The 22,506-nt window shown below is 39.4% G+C and overlaps 1 protein-coding gene across 2 annotated transcripts in view; it reads right to left on the bottom strand.

The window, feature by feature from the left end:
• Positions 1-22,506, bottom strand: part of LOC100616966 (EGF-like and EMI domain-containing protein 1) — a 787,120-nt gene that overhangs the window by 645,998 nt on the left and 118,616 nt on the right. The window lies entirely within an intron of this gene.

Genomic DNA, 22,506 nt, shown 5'->3' with positions numbered 1-22,506 from the left:
AAAGGAGATGGGAAAGGAGGTAGGGCACCAGGGGGTACCTGGAATTGGGAACAGACATCTTTTTCCATGGGATTCAAACCAGGCAGGTCATTAGATGAAAGGCCAGGCCAGTTTCTGCCCTCTCCAAAAGAAGGCATTGGGAGGAATTTGATACTCCATCTTCCAGCCCTCCAATCAAAGGGGAGAGAAGGCCAAGGGAGGTGGAATCAATCAAAGCTTGAATTAGCAACATGGCAGTGATACTGAGCAGGTAAGTGCCACAGTGAATAGAGTGTGGGTATCAGGAAGACTCATGTTCCTGAGTTCCTGGCCTCAGACACCTACCAGCTGTGACCCACTGGGCAACTCACTTATCCCCATTTGCCTTGATTTCCTCATCAGTAAAATGAACTGGAGAAGGAAAAGCCAAACCACTTCAATAGCTCTGCCAATAAAACTCTAATTGCAGTCATGAAGACTTGGATATAAAAAATGACTGAACAACAATGAGAGGAGAAATAATGATCTTATCCTGAGGGAGGGTATCTTAAAATTGAAATCAGACAGGACAGTAGTTTGAAGAAAGAATGATCCATATGGTACTTGGCCTTATACAGTTAGTGTTTAGTAAATACTTGTTTAATTAAATAGTATAGGTTAATCAAAGGCAAAATTGATGTCCACTTATTCAACGTTTCTTTAAGGTAAACTTCACTTAGTCACATATGAATTTAGCACACATACCAAGTGTTTAGTAAATGGATAATAAAAGAATAAATGAAGAATTATGCTAAACTTAATTTAGCTAAACTAGGTAAAATGAAATGCAGATGATAAGGATTATTTGGGGATCCAAAAAGCATTATAGTTACATGCCATTAAAGTTCAACTATCTATGAATAATTTACCACCCACCACCATCCCCTTGGTTTTACAATCAGGGAACAGAGACCCAGAAAAAGTGGACAGAAATATGACTGTGTTCACAGACTTTAGAGCTGGAAAATGTTTCAAACACTGTCCAACTCAATCCATTGATTGTACAAGGAACCTTGAACAAAAACACATACTTATCCAAGGTCACACAAGAAATAGATTTCAGATTCTAATCTAGCTTATGGCATTGGGACAAACCTGTACTCTCTAAGTCTATGCCAGCAGAACATAAAACCATCCATCCATTTATCCTTCTTCTCTCTCTCTCTCTCTCTCTCTCTCTCTCTCTCTCTCTCTCTCTCTCTCTCTCTCTCTCTCTCTCTCTCTCTCTCTCTCATATATATATATGTATTTCTCTCTCTCTGTCTCTCTCTCCTTCCATCCTTCCTTCCTTTCTTCCTCCCTCCCTCCCAACTTCCAATGATTTCATTATATCTCTGTGCCCAGTCCAGGACCAAACTGAATTTAGGATGACATCTTGAGCTTGCTTTTAATCTCATCTCCCCCCCCTCAAAATTACCCAAAGGGGTCCTGAAAGCAGCCTGTGGTTCTATGGCAACCAGCCAGCCCATGACTATGTGGTGTGACATTGATGTACTCTCTGCCAAGAGGTTGTGGCATCCCCAGGATAATGCCCAAACTGACATGGCCCCGGTGTTTGTTGGGACAGTCTAATTATGCCTGGGGCTTTTTCTGCGGATGCTGGTCCTTGTCAGTTTCCCTGTGGGGAAAGTCAGCTGTCTAGAGTCTTTCAAACTCACTCTGCATGTGGCTTTGTAACACATGAAGAAGCTCCTGAAATGTCAATCCTAAGGGACGAGGCTCGTGTCACTGAAGCATACATCATAACCTGTGCACTTTTTGGCTCTCTCAGAGAAAAAGCCAAAGGCTAAGGAGGCCAGAATTAAATTATGCTTGCTCCGTGAGAGGTGAGCCTTCCAAAGTGAAGCTGATACATGTAGCGGAGTTCAGGGGGGATGGATTTGCACTATAGTCACCCCCTGAAAAGCCTGTTTTATGGATAAAAGCCTTCATTTCTAAGGGCTGGAAATCTGGTACCTTTCATAGCATCAGGAAATTCATTTACATGGGGGAGAGGGAGGCAGAATGCAATGTTGCTTTTAACCCCCCATTTTACAGCTGGAAGATCTCTCTTCCACTCTGAGATGACATAGTGAGGCAATCCCAGGAACCAAACTTATGGTCTGTAAATTCACCACTTACTCTTCTGCTACCAAATTCCAAGATTTATTAAACATTTCCTCTCGCACAGCTCTGGGTTTTATGAGCAAGTCAAACTTGACCTCTGAATGGCTAGAAGCATCTGGGTTATTTCAACCCTGCTTTCTCATTGGCAATTTCTTCCTTTCCCTGTCATTCTTTTAGGAGCTATCAGACAACTCCACACACAATTAATTCCTGCATGTTTCTTTTGTTCAAACAAGCACTGGCAAACAGAGTTCTCTTTTGGAGGGACACGTCTAAAATGCACATGCCATTCTGATCAGGATGCTTAAAATGTACTTCATTAAAAAACATCTGATTAAAAAAAAATCCTGGGCCATGCAACAGAGCCGAACTCAATGACGAGTGATTTTAATTCACATCTCTCTACCTCGACCCCTTTCTAAAATTCTCTTTCATTGCCCACTGCAGCTCCTCTAAGTGCACAATTCCATTCTGGTTCACATTCAGATCAAAGAGGCAAGGAGGAAAACATGAATTTGGCCTCCTGTCATTAGCATGTAATGATGTGCCCGTAGAGCCTTTCATCTTGAGATCTCAAAGTAGAACTTCTTAATGGAGTTTCAACATTCACATTTGATCTACTGGTATGCAGACAAGCTACAAGGAAGCCTGTTGGAAGATGCTACACAAAAGAGAATTGAGAGTTGTAGGCTCTGGCCACTGAGGGGACATGAGGGACGAGGCAGGGGAAGGAGGAGACCAAAGAGAATCTCCGGATCTGGGTTCTGGACAATTGAGAAAATGGTTGTAATGTAGTGAGGAGGAATGGTTTTCTCATGGGACGAAGTTCTGGGGGACTTAGATTTGGGACACATAAAGTTAGAGGTGCTCATAGTACAGCAGTGGGAAACCAAGACTTGGAATTTGGGAGAGATGTCAAGGTTGGCAGTTCTTCCTGAAGGGAAAATGCTTGATATCTTTGATGAAGAGAGAATGTAAATAAGGGAAGTTGTTGAAGAGAGAAGCCATGGATAGAGCTGGTAGTGAGAAGTTTGAAGGATCCAGGGAAATAACTAATAAAGAACAATTTCTAATAAAATTTGGAGGTATCATAGAAGCTAGGCTAATCCTTTTCCCCCCCCTTAGTCCTAACTTGATTTAGCATATTTTAAATTAGTAAAATGAAAGACAGTGTGGTACAGTGGAAATACCAATAGGGGGAAACTACGTGGCTCATGGATTAAGAGCCAGGCCTAAAGATGGGAAGTCCTGGGTTCAAATCTGGCCTCAGACACTTCCTAACTGTGTGATCCTAGGGTAGTCGCTTAACCTCCATTGCCTGGCCCTTTCCATTCTTCCACCTTAGAACCAATACACAATATTGTTTCTAAGACGGAAGGGTTTAAAAAAGAAAAGCAAGGAAGAAAGAGTACTAGTTCTAGAATCAGAGGGCCCAATTTCAAATCACTACCTATGTCATATTAGACAAGTCATGGTGACTCGATTTCCACATCTGTAAAATGAGGGGTTTAGATGAGGTGACATGGTAGCCTCCGACCTCTAGTTTTATGAGTCTCATATACTTTAAAGGATGCATTTTTAATCTGTTTTGTATTTCATAGATCCTTTTCAGTCTTACAAAGCCTAGAGAACCCTACTAAGAATTTTTGAGATTTTTGAATGTATAAAATAAAATACATATGATTACAAAGGAAACCAATTATATCAAAATGCAGTCACTGAAATGTTTTATTTAAAAAATAAGCCAAAAGATCCCTTAGGTTAAGGACTCTGGATTTAAAATTACAAAAAAATGTATTAGAATAAAAAAATTAAGACTACATCAATCTCTATGTCCAAGCAGCAGCTGAATGAACATTTGTTGGAGAGATTTTAGAGGCAATCTGTGTGAGACAGAGGTCTATTTCCAAGGTTCCTTCCAAATCTTTACGCAATCCTATGCTAAATCTCCTCCCAGGATCTCTGAATATCAGGATGTTGTGAATTCTCAGCCGGTCAGATAATCATTAATTTGTAGAAAAGAAAATTTTACTCAGGATTGATTGAGTAAATGTAGATATCAGATAAATCTGTTCTGATCTGTCCAGAGGACCAGACCCAATGATCTGTAAAAGCCTGGATTGGGAGTCAGGTTCCACATTCAAATCTAAACTTGGCCACTTACCATTGGATCCACAGGTGAGTCTTTGTCTCTGTCCCAAATTCTGCATCTTTAAAATTTGGAGGTTGGACAAATGGCCCCTAAGATATGTTTCAGCTCAAAAGCCATGATGCTCTGATCCTTTCATCTGGCAGCACTCTCTGATCTTGAGTTTGCCATTTGACTTTTTCCTGATGCATCACTGTGGACAAGTCAAACTACTTTCCTTTTCTGAGCCTTAGTTTCCTCAGCTATAAAATGAAAATGATAATCATACACTACCTACTTCATGGAGTTTCTTTGAGAAGATAGATTTTGTAAAGCTCCAAGTGCTGGATTCCAGAAATTTAAGGTAATATTCATTGATAAGGTCTTTTCCAGACTGAAGATCTAGATTATTCTATACCCTAAAAGAAGGATTATTAACCTGGGGACTGTGTTTTATATATATACACATACATACATGTATGTACAGTGTATATATGTATGTGCAAGGGCACTTCAGTGGCACAGTGGTTAGAGTATTAAGTATGGAGTCTGCAAGTTCTGAGTTCCAATCTGACATCAGACACTAGCTGGACCCTGGGCACATCACTTAAACATTTTTGCCTTCGTTCTTCATCTGTAAAAAATGACCCAGAGAAGTAAACAGCAAACTCTTTCAGTATCATTCCCAAGAAAGCTGCAAAAGGGGTCACAAAGCATTGGACAAGACTGAAAAACAACTGAACCACAAAATACATGTGCATGTAAAATGGGCATGTATGTATATGAGATACATACATATTTAAGTATTTATGCATGCATGGCTCTCTATACACATACAGATGGATAGCTTCATTCTATGTAATATGTGATTAATGCATTTCCTTTTCAATTTGGTGCATTTTCTGTTCTGACTTTGAAATGCCACCTATACAAGTACATGTATGTGGGTCTACATGTGAAATGAAGAGGATTAAGAACCTCTGTCCTGGATGCAGATTGCAACAAACCATAACATCCCTGGCCCCTTTTTTCTTGAGAATCTCACAACATTTTATAATAAATAGTATTGGGAAATGGCATACATCGATACAGATGCAGATATACAGATGACATGAAAGAAACACTTTGTGATCAGCATTTCAGTCTGTTCATCCACCTGTGCCTCAGCTTCCCAGTCTGTAAAGTGAAGATTCTACTTTCTTTTGTCCATTTTCAGGGGTTTCTGTAGGACCTGGAGCCACTCATAGAATGGCTTTGATGCCTCACTTCAAGGTGCTCTAGGGTTCACCCAGACGGGGAAAGTAATTGCAACAGAGAAGAAAGAAAATCCACACCTTGCCAGGTCTTACTCTCAAGTGTTTCAGCTTTAAAAATCTTCTTTTATTCCTACCAGTAGTGGATATCAGTGGTTGGTCATCTATGTGGTTTGCACAGCTAGTTTTCAATGATAACTTTCTCAATAATAGTAATAATAATTGACATTCAGATGGCTCCTTTAAAGCCTGCAAAGTGCTTCCCATACATCACTCCCTTGAGTTTTTCAGGCATGCTACAAACTTGGAGACTCCAGGAATCAAAGAGGAGGTTTGGCAAGACAAGTGATGTCAACATCCTAGACCTAGCACTGGAAGGGAGCTCAGATGCCATTGAGTCTAGCTCCCTATTTGGTATATGAGAAGAGTGAATCCCAGAGGTGTTAGGAGACTTGCCAAAAGTCTCCTAGGTGGCAGTTGTCAGAAGTGGGACCTGAACTCAGTTCTTCCTAGCCCCGAGTCTAATACTCAATTGGCTGTACCATGCTTTTGTTGTTATTTTTCAGGCATTTTAGCCATGCCTTCATTTGGAGTTTTCTTGGCAAAAATACTGACTGGAGTGGTTTGCTTTCTCGAGCTCATTATGTAGATGGGGAAACTGAGGCAAACAGAGTTATGTGACTTTTGCAGGGGCACACAGCTAGTGTTTGAAACCAGATTTGAACTTGTGAAGAGGAGTCTTTCTGACTTCAGATCTAGCCCTCTCTCTACTGCTCTACCTAGCTGTTCCCATGTACCATGTTGCCTCCATACAATTCCTCATACGGATAGACCAATCCTATAATTGGAACAAATGATGGTCCAAAATAGAGAAGAAAACTTTCAGGGCACAAAGTGAATTTATAGATTATCTAGATCAGATAGAAAATTCCCTTCTTTTTTTCCAGTTAATGAAACAGAGACCAAGAAAGAAGGAATGTTTTTCCTAGGAGCACACAACTATAGTTCCATTTATTTAAGAAACGATTATGTTTCCTAATGAATCTATAAACTAAAAAAAAAAAAACAAAACAATTCATGAAGGAGTTAAGCATTTCCCCTGCCAGAATTGGCATAACCTATGACAAAAGGTTTTAATGGAGGGAGTAGTGAGGTGTTGGGCATTTTTACAGGTGATAAACTATAGTACCAGTACAAGTACAACTCGGGATAGGAACAGGGACTACAAGATTTTGGTAAAGAAAGACAATAAATTCTCTTCGTCACTCCTGGTTTTAAGATATTTTCAACTGCTGGATAATTTATGATTCCCTTTTCCCCCACTATACTCATGAGATGTCAGTCCTTTTAAAAAATTCTTTTACTTGAAATGCTGAAATCTGAAAATAGATCAGATTGTGAAAGGGTGCCTGGTGCGTGTTTACCAAAGCTTCTGTGATAAAAAAAAAAAAAAGAAAAGCTATAGTTTCCTCTCTCGATGCTAACTGTAGAAACATAAAGTCAGGGTTCCTTTCCCTCGGAGCCCATCAAAACAGGTATCCAATTCGCGACTGGGGAGAATCTATAAGATCTCTGGTACATGCTGAACGTGAGGAGGTTAATGGAAAAGCTGGATGGAATAAGGAAATCGGCTCTATGAGGCAAGGAAAATGAATTGCTGGTTCTAATCTTTGAAAACAATATTTTGAAAAACTCATCATGACGATGAGCGCTAGACTGTGTCCATCATTATGGGAGAGGGAGGGGTGTAAAAAATACGTGAGGACAAAGATCAGAGACATAATCGCAAATCTAAGGATTGTGTGTGTGTGCGAGAGAGAGAGAGAGACCTAAGATCTGTAGTTCTAGACAAAATGGAAAGAAGGCAGGGAGTGTTCACTCTGGATCCAGTTTCTTATTGGCTTTTTATAGATTATAGATTGAAAAAAGCAAAAATCGTGAGAGGCATTGAGAAACACCTTAAATGTTACAGATAAAAAAACTATGGTTCCAATCATTTAAATCATTTGCCCAGGTTCATGCAGCTAAGAAATATATAAAGAAAGCAGGATTTGAACCCAGTCCTTCCCAACTCCAATTACCATTCTGTAGCCACTATGCCATGCAACAGCAATATGAGATATAGAGAGAGGATTTCTATCAAATCATCACGTGTTAGGCATACAGCCGCCAAACTGTGGTTAAGCAAATTATTTATATCCTGGACACCTGGAGGCTTATAAACCCCAAAGAATATTTGTGAAAGGGAAAAAAAGAAAAACAAATAGCAGAACATACTTATTCCAAATGGAATTAAATTGTGAATTTTCTTTTGCCAGTCTAGTCAAGCAGAGGAATTTAAAAATAAAATTAAAAAAAGAAAAGTTTTTTTTTCCCCCCCAGGAGAGCACTCCTGAGTTCCCCAGCTCCCAAAAACATGGTTAGAGACACCACAAGAGGCAGTACATTTCAATATACATTTAGACACAGCACCAAACAATCCACGTGGAAGCTTATGGATTCCTCAAGTGCCCCTAGATTACCCAGATGCATGTTAGATTTGGCAGGAATTAGATTTGATATTATCTTCTTATTATGCAAAACCACAGAAAACATTTAATTAAAACTTAATTAAAAACTCCATGAAGCTTCAACCCCATGGAGTCCATTTTTCAACAACAACCAGCACTGAAAGCCTCCAGGACAGACTAGTTGGAAGAATGGTGAGGAGCTCACTCTTCTGTCTACTGCAGAGCCCCACTCTGTACATCCAACAGCAGCAAAACCATTTGGGGCTCTGGCAATAGTCGCATCCATTCCCCAATCAGCACCCAGACAAGTGATCTTTGGTGGTAAAGACTTTCATAAGCAAAAATCACCAATGATCCCTGCCTGCAATGTAAGCAATAACCATCAAGTGCAAATACAAGGTAAATAACATCCATTGCAATTCTCTCTTTTACTGGAATTTTGCTAGCTGAATATTGTGGCAAAGGAAGTGATTCCTTTCTGGGGTTTGGAATTTGATGAAATGGCTAGCTCATGGCTCAGAGATCTAAACATGGAAAAGACTTCAGAGGCGTTCTAATCCATCTCTCTGATTTTACGTGTGAGGCAACTGAGGTCCAGAGAGGTTACGAGAATTTCCTAAACTCAAATAGGTAGTAAGCCTTAGCTATGGGATTCTCTGCCTCTCAATGTCTTTTCCTAAAAAAAATGGGATCTGAGTCATATGTAGGAGAATAACAATGATCTTAACAGCTTATATTTACATGGTCATTTTTGGTTTGCAAAGCACTTTGCATGCATTATCTTATTTGTTCCTTAAAACAACCCTATGAGTTACTCAGTATTATCTACAATTGGGAATCGAGAATCAGAGAGTTGATTAATGAGATGTGCCCAGGGTCAGACAATAAGTATGCAGCTGAGGCAAGATTTAAGCCTATAGTGAGTCCTCTAATCTATCCATTAAGCCATACAGCCTTCATGAGGATGTCCTAAGATGCTATTTTGCTTATTAGATCAGCCTCATGTTCTCTTCATAGATTTACCTTCTAGACCCATGAGCTCACACAAGAAAGATGAATAAAACATCAGCGAAGTGTGAGGAGAACAGTAATCAAGAATTTTGATCACTTCCAAAACAATAAAAAAAAAATAACTTCAGGATCAAATGTCATTCCTAGATAAGCATGAACGATCACTTGAATTCAATCTAATTAAAGTAAAAAATGACCAATAAGTCAATGGGCAAAAGATGATTTTTAATGTAATTTGACTGCATTTTTCAAAGGTCAAACATCTCAAGAGTCAGTAACAAGATGATTTTTTTTTAATACGTAGAGTGTCTCCAAAATGAGAGAGGACTCCTGAGGTCATCTAGTCTAAGCCATACTTTAATGGAGCCTCCTCTATAATTTTCAGATGTGTAGATATCCAGTGTGTGATTGAAGTCCTCCCATTACTGAGATCTTGACTGTCACTGAGGAATTCTAAGCCACTAGTAGACAGCTCAATCTGTTATGAAGTTTTATTTTGTGTTTTTCTTTCTTAAGTGAACTGACCTCTGCCTCCTTGCAGTTTCTACATGCCCCTAATGTCATGCTCTGATGATTTAAGAGAATAATTGAACTTCACTTCCATAGGTCCGCATCCAGTTACCTCAAGACAAGTTTTCATGCCCGTATTTTCTTCTGACTACCTCGGTTACAGTCCAGTTCGTCTATGTCATTCTTAAAACATGGTACCCAGAAGTGAAAAACAACCCCCTAGAGATAGTCTACATAGGGTGGTATAATATTGTCAGCTCCCTCACCCAAACCCTCATGCTTTTAGTAATTCTAATAATGCATACAATTAAGAAAAATAAGGTTTCTAAGATGCATTGATGAAATATTGGTTTGAACTGAGTTCCTGGAATATATACATTCATCTCAATACTTATCCCCCTCATACTGTCATTCACCAAAATTAGGAACCACTCCCCTCTACCACTTGGAAACACCATCAGGACAGATAACACATTCATTAGAAGATCTTTATTCAGCAGTTCATCAGCCTTCAAAACATGGATCTGATTTTTACAAAAACATTCAGAACCAATATGGCGGCTGATGAAGCTGGATAACTCAGTTTTGATGTTTAAAAAATAAAAAAGACACAGCAATCAATCAGACCATTGGTCTTGTGAAGATTCCTTAGGAGAATTTAGGAACTGAAAGAAAATATAGAACTCCTGAAAATATTTCGAGCTAAGGCACCAGCACTGGGATGAGCTTACTATCTCCTTAGGCAAATATTTTAAGATTAACAACACTCTTTTATAGGTTTATCAATATGCATTATTTATGATTATTTTTATTTATTTATATATTATATATATATTTATATATTTATGAATATTATTATTATGAGAAGTAAGGATAAAAGGCAGCTGACTGGTCATTGAGCCCCCCACCATGAGGAAACTAAGGTTCAAAGAGGAGAGATGACTTTTCCTAGTCTGCCCATAATGGGAGTAAGATTCTAAGTCCAGATGGTTGGATACCAATGCCAGTGTTCTTTGCTTTCCACCCCCTTTCTATGTAGCTACAAACATATATCTAGAAATTGTTTGTTTAAGGGGGGAAAAGTCTCCTTACTCTTTCCTGATGTATTTTATGTGGCATAAACCTAATACACACACCCACACATATATAATACCAAAGCACTTGATTTTTGTTTCTATTTTCTTATTTCTGTTAAATCAGTTTTCATTATAATTTGAAATAAAAGCCTTCCCAGAAAAGAAATGCTTCCTATTCATTTACCATTATGTTGAAGCTTGAGCACACAGACAATTTTGTGATCTAGTTTAGATTTGCAATTATATTTAGGTTTAATCCCCACAGACAGGCAGGCAACAGGGAACTCTGGTCTTTACTACTTTTCAGCCATAATTTCTGATCTGATAGGTACACCTCTGTGCTTGCAGTTGCCCCTGATGAGAAACAGAGTGACAGGACCAGAACAAAGCATATCCTCAGCTCGTGGGGTGGGAAGTGTCCGCAACACTCACTTACATTAGCATTTTATCCTTTGGGGGGATGCAAAATACATAGTCTCCTAATGTGCAATATATGTTTCAGAAAGAAGAAAGAGACAAACTACCAAGTTACAGAGTGACTCTATCCTAGCACCAGGAAAGCATCAGAAGCTTTCATTTAATCAGATCAAACACAATGACAGAATTCACCGCTAAAGGTGCTTTTCAAATGAATACCGATTTTATTAACACTAAAAAAAGTCAAGGTTTATTATGTAATGCAAAATGAGGCTTTGCCCCATACCCAAAATACAGTCCTAAGCTCTACCTAGCAGAAGCCTAACTGCCCTTAAGCCTGAACTCACAAGCCATCTTCTAAAGCTATGGATGGACCAATGGCATCCCTGAAAGAAAGCAAACTCTTCAAGGACAGGGACTGCTTCAATTTCATGCTTGTATCACCAATGCCCAGCAAAAGCACTTGAGATAGAGTAGATGCTAATAAATGCTTCTTGGAGCATCTAGGTTTCTCAGTGGATAGAGCACCATGCTTGGTTCAAATCTGGCCTCAAATATTCCCTAGCTGTATGACCCTAGGCAAGTCATTTAAGCTCCAATGTCTAGCCTTTACTCTTCTTATATCATAAAACCAACATACAGTATTGATTCTGAGATGGAGGATAAGGGTTTAAAAATAAAATAGGAAAAATGATTCTTATTTTTGAATATATAAACCCTGACCTTCCATCTTGGTAGCAATACTGTGTATTGGTTCCAAAGCAGAAGAGTTGTAAGGGCTAGGCAATGGGGGTTAAGTGACTTGTCCAGGGTCACACAGCTGGGAAGAGTCTGAGGACAAATTTGAACTCAGGACCTCTCATCTCTAGACTTGGCTCTTAATCCACTGAGCTACTCAGCTGTCCCCAGGATAAATTATTCTTGATTGGTTCACTGATAAAGAATGTAAGCTCCTTGAGCATAGAGACTATTTAATTTTTCTCTTTGTTTTCAGAGTCTGGTACATAGTAGGTGCTGAATAAATGCTTGTTGTTATAAGAAGCAAGGCAGAATGAACTGCTTTAAAGAGATGAATGCCTTTTGGTCTTTCTTTGCAACCTCATTACTCAGCATAGGACCTGGCACATAGCAGGCATATAATAAATGTGTCTTGATGAACTAACAGAGAAGATGAGTGTTATTGGGAATATATGAGCCATTTGAGAATTATCAGGTACTCTGCTGACATTTCATTAGATTATACACAAAACTAACTGTTCTTTCATCTAAGTCTGCAGGCAACAGACTGGCTATGTGGGTTGGGATTAGGGGTAGGAATGATCTGACTTGTTCCAGTTTACATATCAAATGAATTACTCACAAGGTCTGTAATCTGAATTCTTAGCTTCCTCCTTTCTCTGCCAAAGTTTATTCCATAATGACTTACCCTGAGGTGGAGGTGATCAGAGGGTCTTTCAAGGAGGCTCAGTGCCAACTGAACTCCAGCACTGAAAGTGCCCTTCCAAGTTGGAAAGGCTTTAGGCATGGATCAATCCAGGAGGCATCTGTCTGTCATTTAGGAACCAACTGAAAATTGGAAAGGACATGAGCAGAAGGGTTGGGGGGGTGGTTGTTCCTTCTCCTACATCATCTCAGAAAGACTCATTACAGTCTGAAAGATGAGACCCCTACATCAATGGGGGCCAGACTTTGTTCCAAAGAAATCAGAGACTCTTAAAGAGATCAGTTCTCCAGTCAATGCATGGCTCACTCTTTTGACATGTTGATTTCCTTGGTCAGGTAGTACACTGCAGCTAGAGGGGCTCAACTTCTATTATCTGAAGAGTGTCTGGTTCCTGGACCAATGTAAAGCAACCTCATCCAGATGGCTGGCCATTTACACATGGGAATGCTGTATAAGTCAACTCCAGCTGAAGTCAGTAGACTAAGAAATCTGAGTAGAAAAGAAAATAGAGCTTGTAATCAGGAAGCAGATGAGTACCCTTCATGTATCCCCACCAAAATGCAGCTGTTTCATCTGTAAAATGGGGATAATAACCCTTACACTACCATCCTATAGGATTGTAAAATGCAAAGTATTTTTGCAAAAATGAAGTGATCATCATGACTTGTGATGATTGTTGTTACCATTATTTCATTAAAAAGGGCAAAATTATATGCATCCACTACGTCTATAAAATGGGAACACTAATGGCACTGACCTCCCAGAATTACTGTAAGGATAAGATGATATAAATACCGTCAAGGGCTACATAATTTATAGTTAATATTATTATTGTTACTCTTGATACTCATATGTGGAATCATCTAAATAAAAATAATGTTAATTTAGAGCTGGAAGAAACCTTAGAGATGGACCAGAAATCTTTAAATTTTTCCCTCAAAGGAAGTGGAGGTCACAAAACACAGTAGGGGAGGGACTGGACTCAAGTTAAGTGCATTTACAAATGATGATCACCATTTTCTAGTCATCTCTGTGGCCTTAAGATCACAGGTTTTGTTCTTTTCTGAGGTCCCTCTTCACTTTTTTCTAGTCTGGGCTATTTTAAAATCAAGCATTTATAGTCCTGTCAAAAGGGCAGGGGGATAGACTAAATGACTTCTGAAAACTCCTTAATTCCAACCAAGAATTACTGTCCTAAGAGGTTAGTAAAATTTAGGGGATCTAGAGAAGGAGCAAAGGGATGAAGAAGGAAAACACTGCTTCTAGTGCCTAGCAGTGGGGAAGTCCTTTGCTCCCCTTAATACAGTAGAGAGTGCTTTTATTATTATTGCTGTTGTTGTTGCTAATAATATAGAGCCAAACCCTCTGTTCACAAATGACAATAGCTTAAGGAGATCAATAATAGTAAATGTCATTATTGTTGTTATTAATATCAACATATGGCCCAGGCTCTATTGTCATTAATATAATGGAAATAATAAAAATTTAAGTTGTTATTTTGTTGCTGATAATTGTTATAATTACATAAATTATAATTATACCTAACTATAATATCTATAAATTACAAATATAATTATATATGCTTGTATGTCATTTTTCCCTTCATCAATAAAAACAGCTATTTATGTAATGCTTTAAAGTTAGCAAAACACTTTATATTTAGTGTCATATTTGAGCTTCCTGAGAGTCTGATGAGTGTGAGTTGGAAAGAAAAGTATCATTTTACCTATTATTCAGAGAAAGAAACTGAGCACCAGAAAAACTAAATGGCTTAGTCCATATCAGGATGTGGATGTTGGAGATGGGGAAATGATCAGATTTGTGCCTAAAATGAGAGGATTAAGAATTAAAGAATAATATAAAAACAAGGAATCACAAGTTTATTTTTTTTTAAATTCTAGATATATGTATAACCTAGTGGAATTGCTTGTCAGCTCCAGAAGGGCAGAGGGAAGAGATGGGGAGAATCATGAATCATAGAACCATGGAAAAATATTCTAAATTTTTAAAAAGTCTAGAAATCATCCAGGAGGCAGCATTATATGGAGTTCTAAGCTTAGAGTCAAAAGACAAGACTTCCAATTCTGGATCTGCTACTTCCCTTCCAGACGACCTTGGACAAGTCACAGAATTTCAAGCCAGTTCCCCTCACTCTAAAACCATCCTTCCCATCTGTTGTTGTTATTGTTCAGTCATTTCTGTTCTGTTCTACTCTTTGGGACCCCCTTTGGGATTTTCTTAGCAAAGGTTCTAGAATGGTTTGTCATTTCCTTTTCCAGCTCATTTTATTGATTAGGAAACTGAGGCAAGGGTTGTAAGTGACTTGCCTAGGGTCCCACAGCTAGGAAGTATCTGAAGCTAGATTTGAACTCTCAAAGAAGAGTCTTCTTGACGCCAAGCCTGGAGCTCTATCCACTGCAGCATGTAGTTGCATTCTCATTTACCCTATTCTTTAATGCAAAGGGATCCTCCATATACAGCAAATCCTACTTACTTCCAGGGAGTCATAAAAACAGCCCCAAAATGCAGATTCCCCCCAGGATGGGAGCTCCACAAAGATGATATAGTTAATGCAAGAAGCGGAGAACAAAGCTGGGATGGAGGCAGATTCTCTTTTAATATAAACTGACATTTCCTATAACCTCTGGTTGCATTTACTTGCATTTGTGATATAGATAATTTCTCCAGAAATGGAGAGCACCAAATTTGGGTGGGATGTCTGTAAATTGGGGTCGGAAATGAGGGACAGTTCGGAGCTCCTGTGGGCCTTCAAATCAGCACTGCAGTGGGCTGATTATATTTTCCTGTCGGTACCAGGTCCCTAAGTTGGGTATTAATAGGATTCCTGGCAATTATGTGCAGAGGCTGCAAGCCCGGGACCCGCCGCCTAACTGATGAATATTGTCTTTTCAAACTCTGTCAGCTTTCCTAAGCTCTGAAACAGTACAAGATTACTGTGAAGGAAAAACAGATTCAGGTCAGCAACCCCGAATATAAAAGCCCCACTTGCAATATATTTGTAATAGTGAGAAAAGCAATCGCCCATGAATTCTTGGTGAACCAAAAGCAATTAGATTTACAGAAAAAGGAAACTGTTAGAAATAAGTCCTCCATAAAAAAAAAAAAAATTGCACAGACACCATCCCCATTACCGAGACACATCAGAACCGATAGTGTTTGCATCGGAACATTTCCAACTTGTTAAAAATCAAAGGAGTCGTTTTTATTCAAGGTGACTATGAAATAAAGTTGGTAGTTTCAACGTGGCGGATGCTGGAAGCTTGGGCCTGGAGGAACACATTTAAGAGGTGAATTCCAAGTTGGCCTGACATGGGAGGGTTTAAATCTTTCCACAGAATGAAATGTAATACTGCGCCTTTAATGCAAGCTGGGAAAGAGAGTGTGAGTAACAGTTTAATCAGCCCCCAACAGCTAAATGGACAGATTCAAGTAGACAAGCCAAGTAGGGTTGGCTGGCACAGGAGAGGCAAGAAGAAGGAAAAAAGGATGGAGGGGGAACAAGTACAATACCAAGTGTTAGAGAGAAGCAACCTTCCCCTCCCTCTTTTCTTTAAGGAGTTCCTGGTCCTTCGGGTGACTTCTCTAATGAATCTGTGAGAGAGTGGGGGGGGGGGAGATCCAGGACATTATTCCCAGATTATTCATGAGAATATGGAGTGCTGTGATGCTGGCTGGCTCAAGGTCACCCGAGCTGCTGTCAGAGCCAAGAACAGGGCTGCGAAGTCCTGATGTCTATTTTAATGGTCTTTCTCCAAATATCAGGTGGAGAGAGAAACGTCTGGCAGATCCCCCAGCCTTCTGCCTTTGGGTTTGGAGAGGAAGAGGACATAACTATGTCTGGAAACAGATGTATCAGAAATCAATGAAGTACTTCTCCAGACTTGTACTTTTTGTTAAAGAACATGTAAGATGGCAGCCAACCTCCCCTCCTCCCATCAATGATTATTGATTTCTGGTTAGTTTGACATAATGCAGAACAAGCTCTATCATCATTTCATAGCTGCCTCACCCTAATAAAGCAAGAGTCATCAGCAACATGGAATTAGAAGGGTGGTTCTGTTTGGCTAATGACATACGCTTCCTTTCCTTTCCTTTCCTCCTTTCTTCTTCTTCTTTTATTTTAAGGAAACACTTATTCCCTGAACCATACACAGAAATTAAGAAAATGTCTACCAATTACCTGTGAAACGATCCCTTGATGAATGACCCCCCACTGACGGCCATGCCATCTACCCCATTATAAAACAACACTAGGGCCATTAAAAACTATTCATTAAACATTCATTTGTTCCTTACTGTATCCTGCTGTTTCATTTCTTATGTGGCTAAAAGGGCTGCATTCTGGTATAAGAAAGGACTGCTGTGAAGAGAAACAGAAACGACAGAATTTAGGTGTAGAGACTTTATCTCATTTGGTTTTTTGGATAGACCATTAATGGGACATCATAGACACTACAGGAGAGGGAGTGGCTAGAGTTATTACACTGCCAACAATAGAAATCCAATAACTACTTGGGACCCATTGGTTTGGCATATGTATGGATTTCTGATTCATTCATGCCAAAATTCCATTAACCCAATAGAAACTAAGCTGATATTGGGCAATGTCTGGGAGAAAGCAAAACCAAAAACTATATTATATTAACGTGCTGGCATTATTGTTCAGTAAGAAAGATTAATATGAGGAGAGAGAGTCATCATGATTTAGTGGACAGAAAGTCAGACTTGAGTTTGTGCGTGCTCTCTCTCTCTCTCTCTCTCTCTCTCTCTCTCTCTCTCTCTCTCTCTCTCTCTCTCTCTCTCTCTCTCTCGATCCTTCCCTCCCTCCCTCCCTCTTCTCTTTCTCTTTCTCTCCTCTCTCTTCCTGTCTCAGATCTTTCTATCTCCTTCTCCCCTCTTTCTTCCTCTCACTCTTCTCTTCCTTTTTCTCTCTTTTCCTCTTCCCCTCTCTCTCCCTATTTCTGTCTCTCCTTCCCTCCCCATCTTCCTCTCACTCTATCTTCTCTTCCTTTTTTACCTTTCTCCTTCTCTCTCTATCTTTTTGTCTCTCTCTGTGTCAATCTCTCCCCTCCTTCTTTCTGTCTCTCTCTTTTTCTCTTCCTTTCTCTCTTCTTCTGTCTCTCTGTCTCGGACTGTGTCTTTCTCCCTCTCTCTCCCACCTCCCTTCTTTCCCTACACAAGACTTAAGGTGAAGAAGACCTGGGTTCAGATTCTACCTCTTATGTTTACTAGCTATGTACCCCTTGAACAATTAACTTAACTGCCCTGAATCTAAATATCCTCAAGTGTAAAGTAAAGGAATTGTGCTCAAATTCCTCTAGGGTTGATTCTTCCTCCAAATCTCTGATTCTATATGTTCAGAGGGACATGGGAAAATGTAATTGAACTGTGATAGGATGCAATCAGTAAGACCACAAAAAAGTATTTGCATTGACTTCAGTATAAGTAAAAGAATCAACACATGGAAAATAAACAATAAGTATATGAAAAACCAAAAATGCAGGAAGAAGGATGAGATATTTGTCCCTTCTCATGGAAGAGAGATAGAGGACTGCTAGGGCAGAATATTGCCTAGAATATCAGACTAGGTTTCTCCAGTCTTTTTGCTTTAATAGTTTTCTTTTTTCTTTCTAAACCCTTACCTTCCATCTTAGAATCAATACTGTGTATTGGTTCTAAGGCAGAAGAGTGGTAAGGGCTAGGCAATGGGGGTTAAGTGACTTATCCAGAGTCACACAGCTGGAAAGTGTCTGAGGTCATATTTGAACCCAGGACCTCCTATTTTTGGACCAGCTGTCCCCTTAATATTTTTTTTTATGGATGAGGAAAAGTTCACTCTAGAGAGGAAGAAGGAATTTTTTTAAAGAAATGATTGATATAAAGACAAAAACTTTGCTAAAATGTACATTTAAAAACTTTGCTGGAAACCAATATTTTAAGATGTTCATTTTGGTTAGGAGCAGGTGATCACAGCCATAAAAATGGCCTTTATATACCTCTCTCTCTCTCTCTCTCTCTCTCTCTCTCTCTCTCTCTCTCTCTCTCTCTCTCTCTCTCTCTATATATATATATATATATATATATATATATATATATATATATATATATATATATATATATATATATAAGGTTGGCTAAGTACTTCATGGAACATCTCGGTTGAGTTTCACAAAACACCATCATTTGGGGGACAGTGCTATGATTGCATTTTACCTTTGAGGAAACTGAGGCTGAGAGGCTGAATGTCTTGTCTAGGGAGCACCATAGCTAGTGAACAACAAAGACAAGGTGAGAACCCTGGCCCTCCTTCCCTAACGACCAGCAGTATCTCCATCTCTCTCTCTATCCAGCTCATCATCAAGATGCAAAATGATTGCTCCTACATCCTTTTTTCTCCCTCTTAAGCCACCATTCAGCTACTTAGCTCTGTCAACCTCCACGCTCCCAGAATTTAACTCAGTATTTGGTTAATGCTATTGAGTTCCTTGGAACAAACAAGATTCTTTTCCATCCCGCTCCCCCTCCAGCCACCCCCCAGCTCCCAATTGAGCTGAATAAGGATGCGGGTAATTAGCTAAATCAGAAGGATGATAATTGCCACTCCCTCCTCCCACCAAGAGAAACTAACGTTTTATTAAGTTAGAATAAAGAACGAGATCCCATGTGTCCGACATATTTGAATGGAAGCCAAGGAGACAAAACTAAGTCTCTGTCTGCAACCTCCCTTGGGAAATCTTTGTTCCTTTTAATACCTGTTCAGTCAGCTGTCTGACTGAATGACAAGGTTTTTATCTCTCGTGTGAGTGGCTTTGAAGGCTACTTGCATTATCCATTCCTCAGCAACTGCTGCTGAAACCACAACGTTGCAAACTTATAATTAAATCCAGCTGCCACTACCATAGGTTCAATCATATCAAAGTGAACAGCAATGCTTAGTGGTAGTTGGTGGGTGTTTTTCCCCCCATTTCTAGACAACACAATTAACTTTCCTGGCCTTCATAGATTAAATAAAAACCCAGAGCTAAAGAATCCTGCAAATTCTACTACTGTAAATACCATTCAGGCAAAGGAATCTGGTGGCATCTTTAAGGGAATGGACCTGTTCCAGGACAATGTGGAGCTATTCCTCGCCATTCTTTCTGACTTAATTCACATTAAAAGTCATGGTGCAAACATAGGTGAGGGTGCGGATGTCATGTGGTGCATGAGCCCACGTTAACACACAATTTATTTATCTCTGATGGGAAATTAACTTGGGGATCAGGGCTGGACCTTTGGTTCCACTGAGCTCCTAGAGAAGGGAATGCTCTCTCCCAGTGAAGCCAAGGACCCTTTCCATATCTGGTGGACTTGCATGATTAGAGGACAGAGAGGGACTTGCCCAAGGCCACATAGCTAGTATGGATCAGAAGCAGGGTTTGGCCTCCTTTATTCATGGTTTTGAAGAAAGCCACTACACCATTGTGCCTCTCTGAATATCACTTAAATAAATATAAATGAAGGAAAAAATAAAGGATTAATGTTAAAATGAAAAAAATAATTTTATTATGTATTATTACATTATAATATAGTATATAATAAATAGAAATGGATAAGATGTATTTCACACTATAAGATTATAGAATTTTGACTATAAACTCCTTGAAGCAAAAAAGACTTACTTATGTTCTGTATATCCTAGAGCTATGTACACAGGAGGTGCTTGATATATGTTCTATGAGTAGGATTACAGATCTACAAGCAGAAAAGCTCATTGGTGAGTGGCATTTGTAATTTCATTGCTTTGGGGAACTCATGGGGAGGAAGTTTATTTTTTTTTCTGCCAATGTAGACTGGGACCTTATCAGAAAATTATGATCTTAGACATTATCCAGGTAAAGCAACTTATCCAGCCAGGATCACACAGGCAATGTGTGAGAATGGGGATTTGAATCCAGCTCTTCTTGACTCTGAAGCCACCTCCATATCCATTATACAACACTTCCATCCAAAAGCGAATCATAAGATCAGAACTTTGTATCTAAAATGGGCTTTGGAGGCCATTCAATTCAAGCTCCTACTTTTGTATATGGCAGCATTAAGGTTCACTTGGCCTAGGTAATACAGGTAGTAAGAGGCTAAGCAGATATCCAAACTCAGGTCTTCTGACTCCTGTTCCAATATTCTTTCTAATAATAATAATAATAATGATACACATTCATATTATGCCTCATATTTTGAAGAGTGCTTTACTTGATACCTCATTTGACCTTCACAACAATCATGTAAAGTAGGTGCTACTATTATCTCAATTTTACAAATAAGGAAACTGAGGGAAACAGAGGTTAAGTGACTTACCTAGAGTCACATAGCTAGTAAGTTGCTGAGTCTGGATTTGAATTCAGGTCTTCCTGACTCCAAAACAAGTGAACTATCCATTATCCTACACCGTGTATCCACAACAATGATAAACATCACCAAATGAGATGCTACCAAAATAGTATTATATCAAAAACTGAATGGGCTTATGGGAAAAAATGAAATTGATGCTCACAAATAAATGGGTTCAAACACCCTCCTTCATTATAGGCTGACTCTGAGTAGGTCACATAACCTTCTTCTGTCTTTTGGTTTCTGCATCTGTAAGAGGGAATACAAGAAGAGTCTGGCAGCATCAGGAGCACCTCCACCTAGTAGGTCCCCAACTTCCTCCCCCTTGGGCTCTGGTCTTTTAGTAGCTAGGTAAATCCTGGGGCACACAAGGTGCACAGGGAAAACTAGGACTTCTGGTGTGAGGACTTGCTGAGGGGCTGCTTTCCTCCTTCAGTGTCTTCCTGCCACCCATCTCTCACCTGTCGCTTGAAGAAGCTGAAGCATGCACAGCAGTCACAACCCAGGAAACTATCTCAGCAAGCAGGCTAAGCCAGGCTGAGGGTAACCAACAGACCTCAAACCCATTGGCCAGTTAAGAGGATGTGAAGACGTGTGAAGATGTCTCCTGGCAGAAGGGACAGATGAGGACAATTTGTTCCAACAGTCCACAGAAGTAAACACCGTGGAGTGCTTAAAGCTCAGTCAGACAGTGAAGAAGTCAAAGTCACCCACTGCATCCTGAGCTACCAACAGTTGTCTTGTCACTGGGCTTGGATGACTCTGGGAAGAGGGGATGAGGACAATGACTTTGAGCAATTCTGCCTTACTTCAATCCAATTTAGGCAGGAATACAAAGATATCACTCAAGATGTTATCAGTCGTTTGTGAGTATGAAGGACAACCACCATCACCACCACCATCACCATCACCATCACCACCACCATCACCACCACCAGCTAAATCCTAGTGTTTTGTTTGAAAAATCAACTTAGCCCGGAAGCTAAAATAAGTAAACGTCAAGAGGACACAATTTCAGCATCCTGTCCTTGACAACTGGCTACCTCTTTTCCCTGGTAAAATGGGGACAAAGAATGCCTTTAATACCTTCCTCACAATGTTGTGAGGAATACATGTGAAACTGTGCAGGATGTTTCCAAAATCTTAGTGTAGCTCTAAGCTTCATTATTTGGGCTATTCATAATTTAATTATCATTTACATTTAATAACTTTAACCTGCACTAAGATTTTGGAAACATCCTATATCTACAGTATTTTGAAAACCTTAAAGGGTTTTATGTATGTAAACTTTATGTCTATGTGATATATATATATATATACATATATACACATCCATGCCTATATATCTGTGTGTATATATGTGTATACATATATTATATATATATACATATATATATGTATATATATATGAGTATCAACAGTGAGCCCTATTGACTGAAGAGTCACCTTTCAAATCAGGAACATCTAGGTTGTTCCAGGTCTGCCTCTGGCACATCCCATCTAGGTTTATGGGATCCCAGGAAAATCAGCAAAGTCTCAAGGTTCTAGAAAACTCTCTAAAATGTACAAATTTAAGAAAGTTACTGATCACCATTTAGAGGGGGAATTCCTCCCCAGGAATAGGTATCATCTTGCATTTCTA

The sequence above is a fragment of the Monodelphis domestica genome, chromosome 8, assembly GCF_027887165.1.
Source record: "Monodelphis domestica isolate mMonDom1 chromosome 8, mMonDom1.pri, whole genome shotgun sequence".
Taxonomy (NCBI): domain Eukaryota; kingdom Metazoa; phylum Chordata; class Mammalia; order Didelphimorphia; family Didelphidae; genus Monodelphis; species Monodelphis domestica.
Note: the sequence above shows the minus strand (reverse complement) of the source record. Positions and strands in the feature narration are given on the sequence as shown.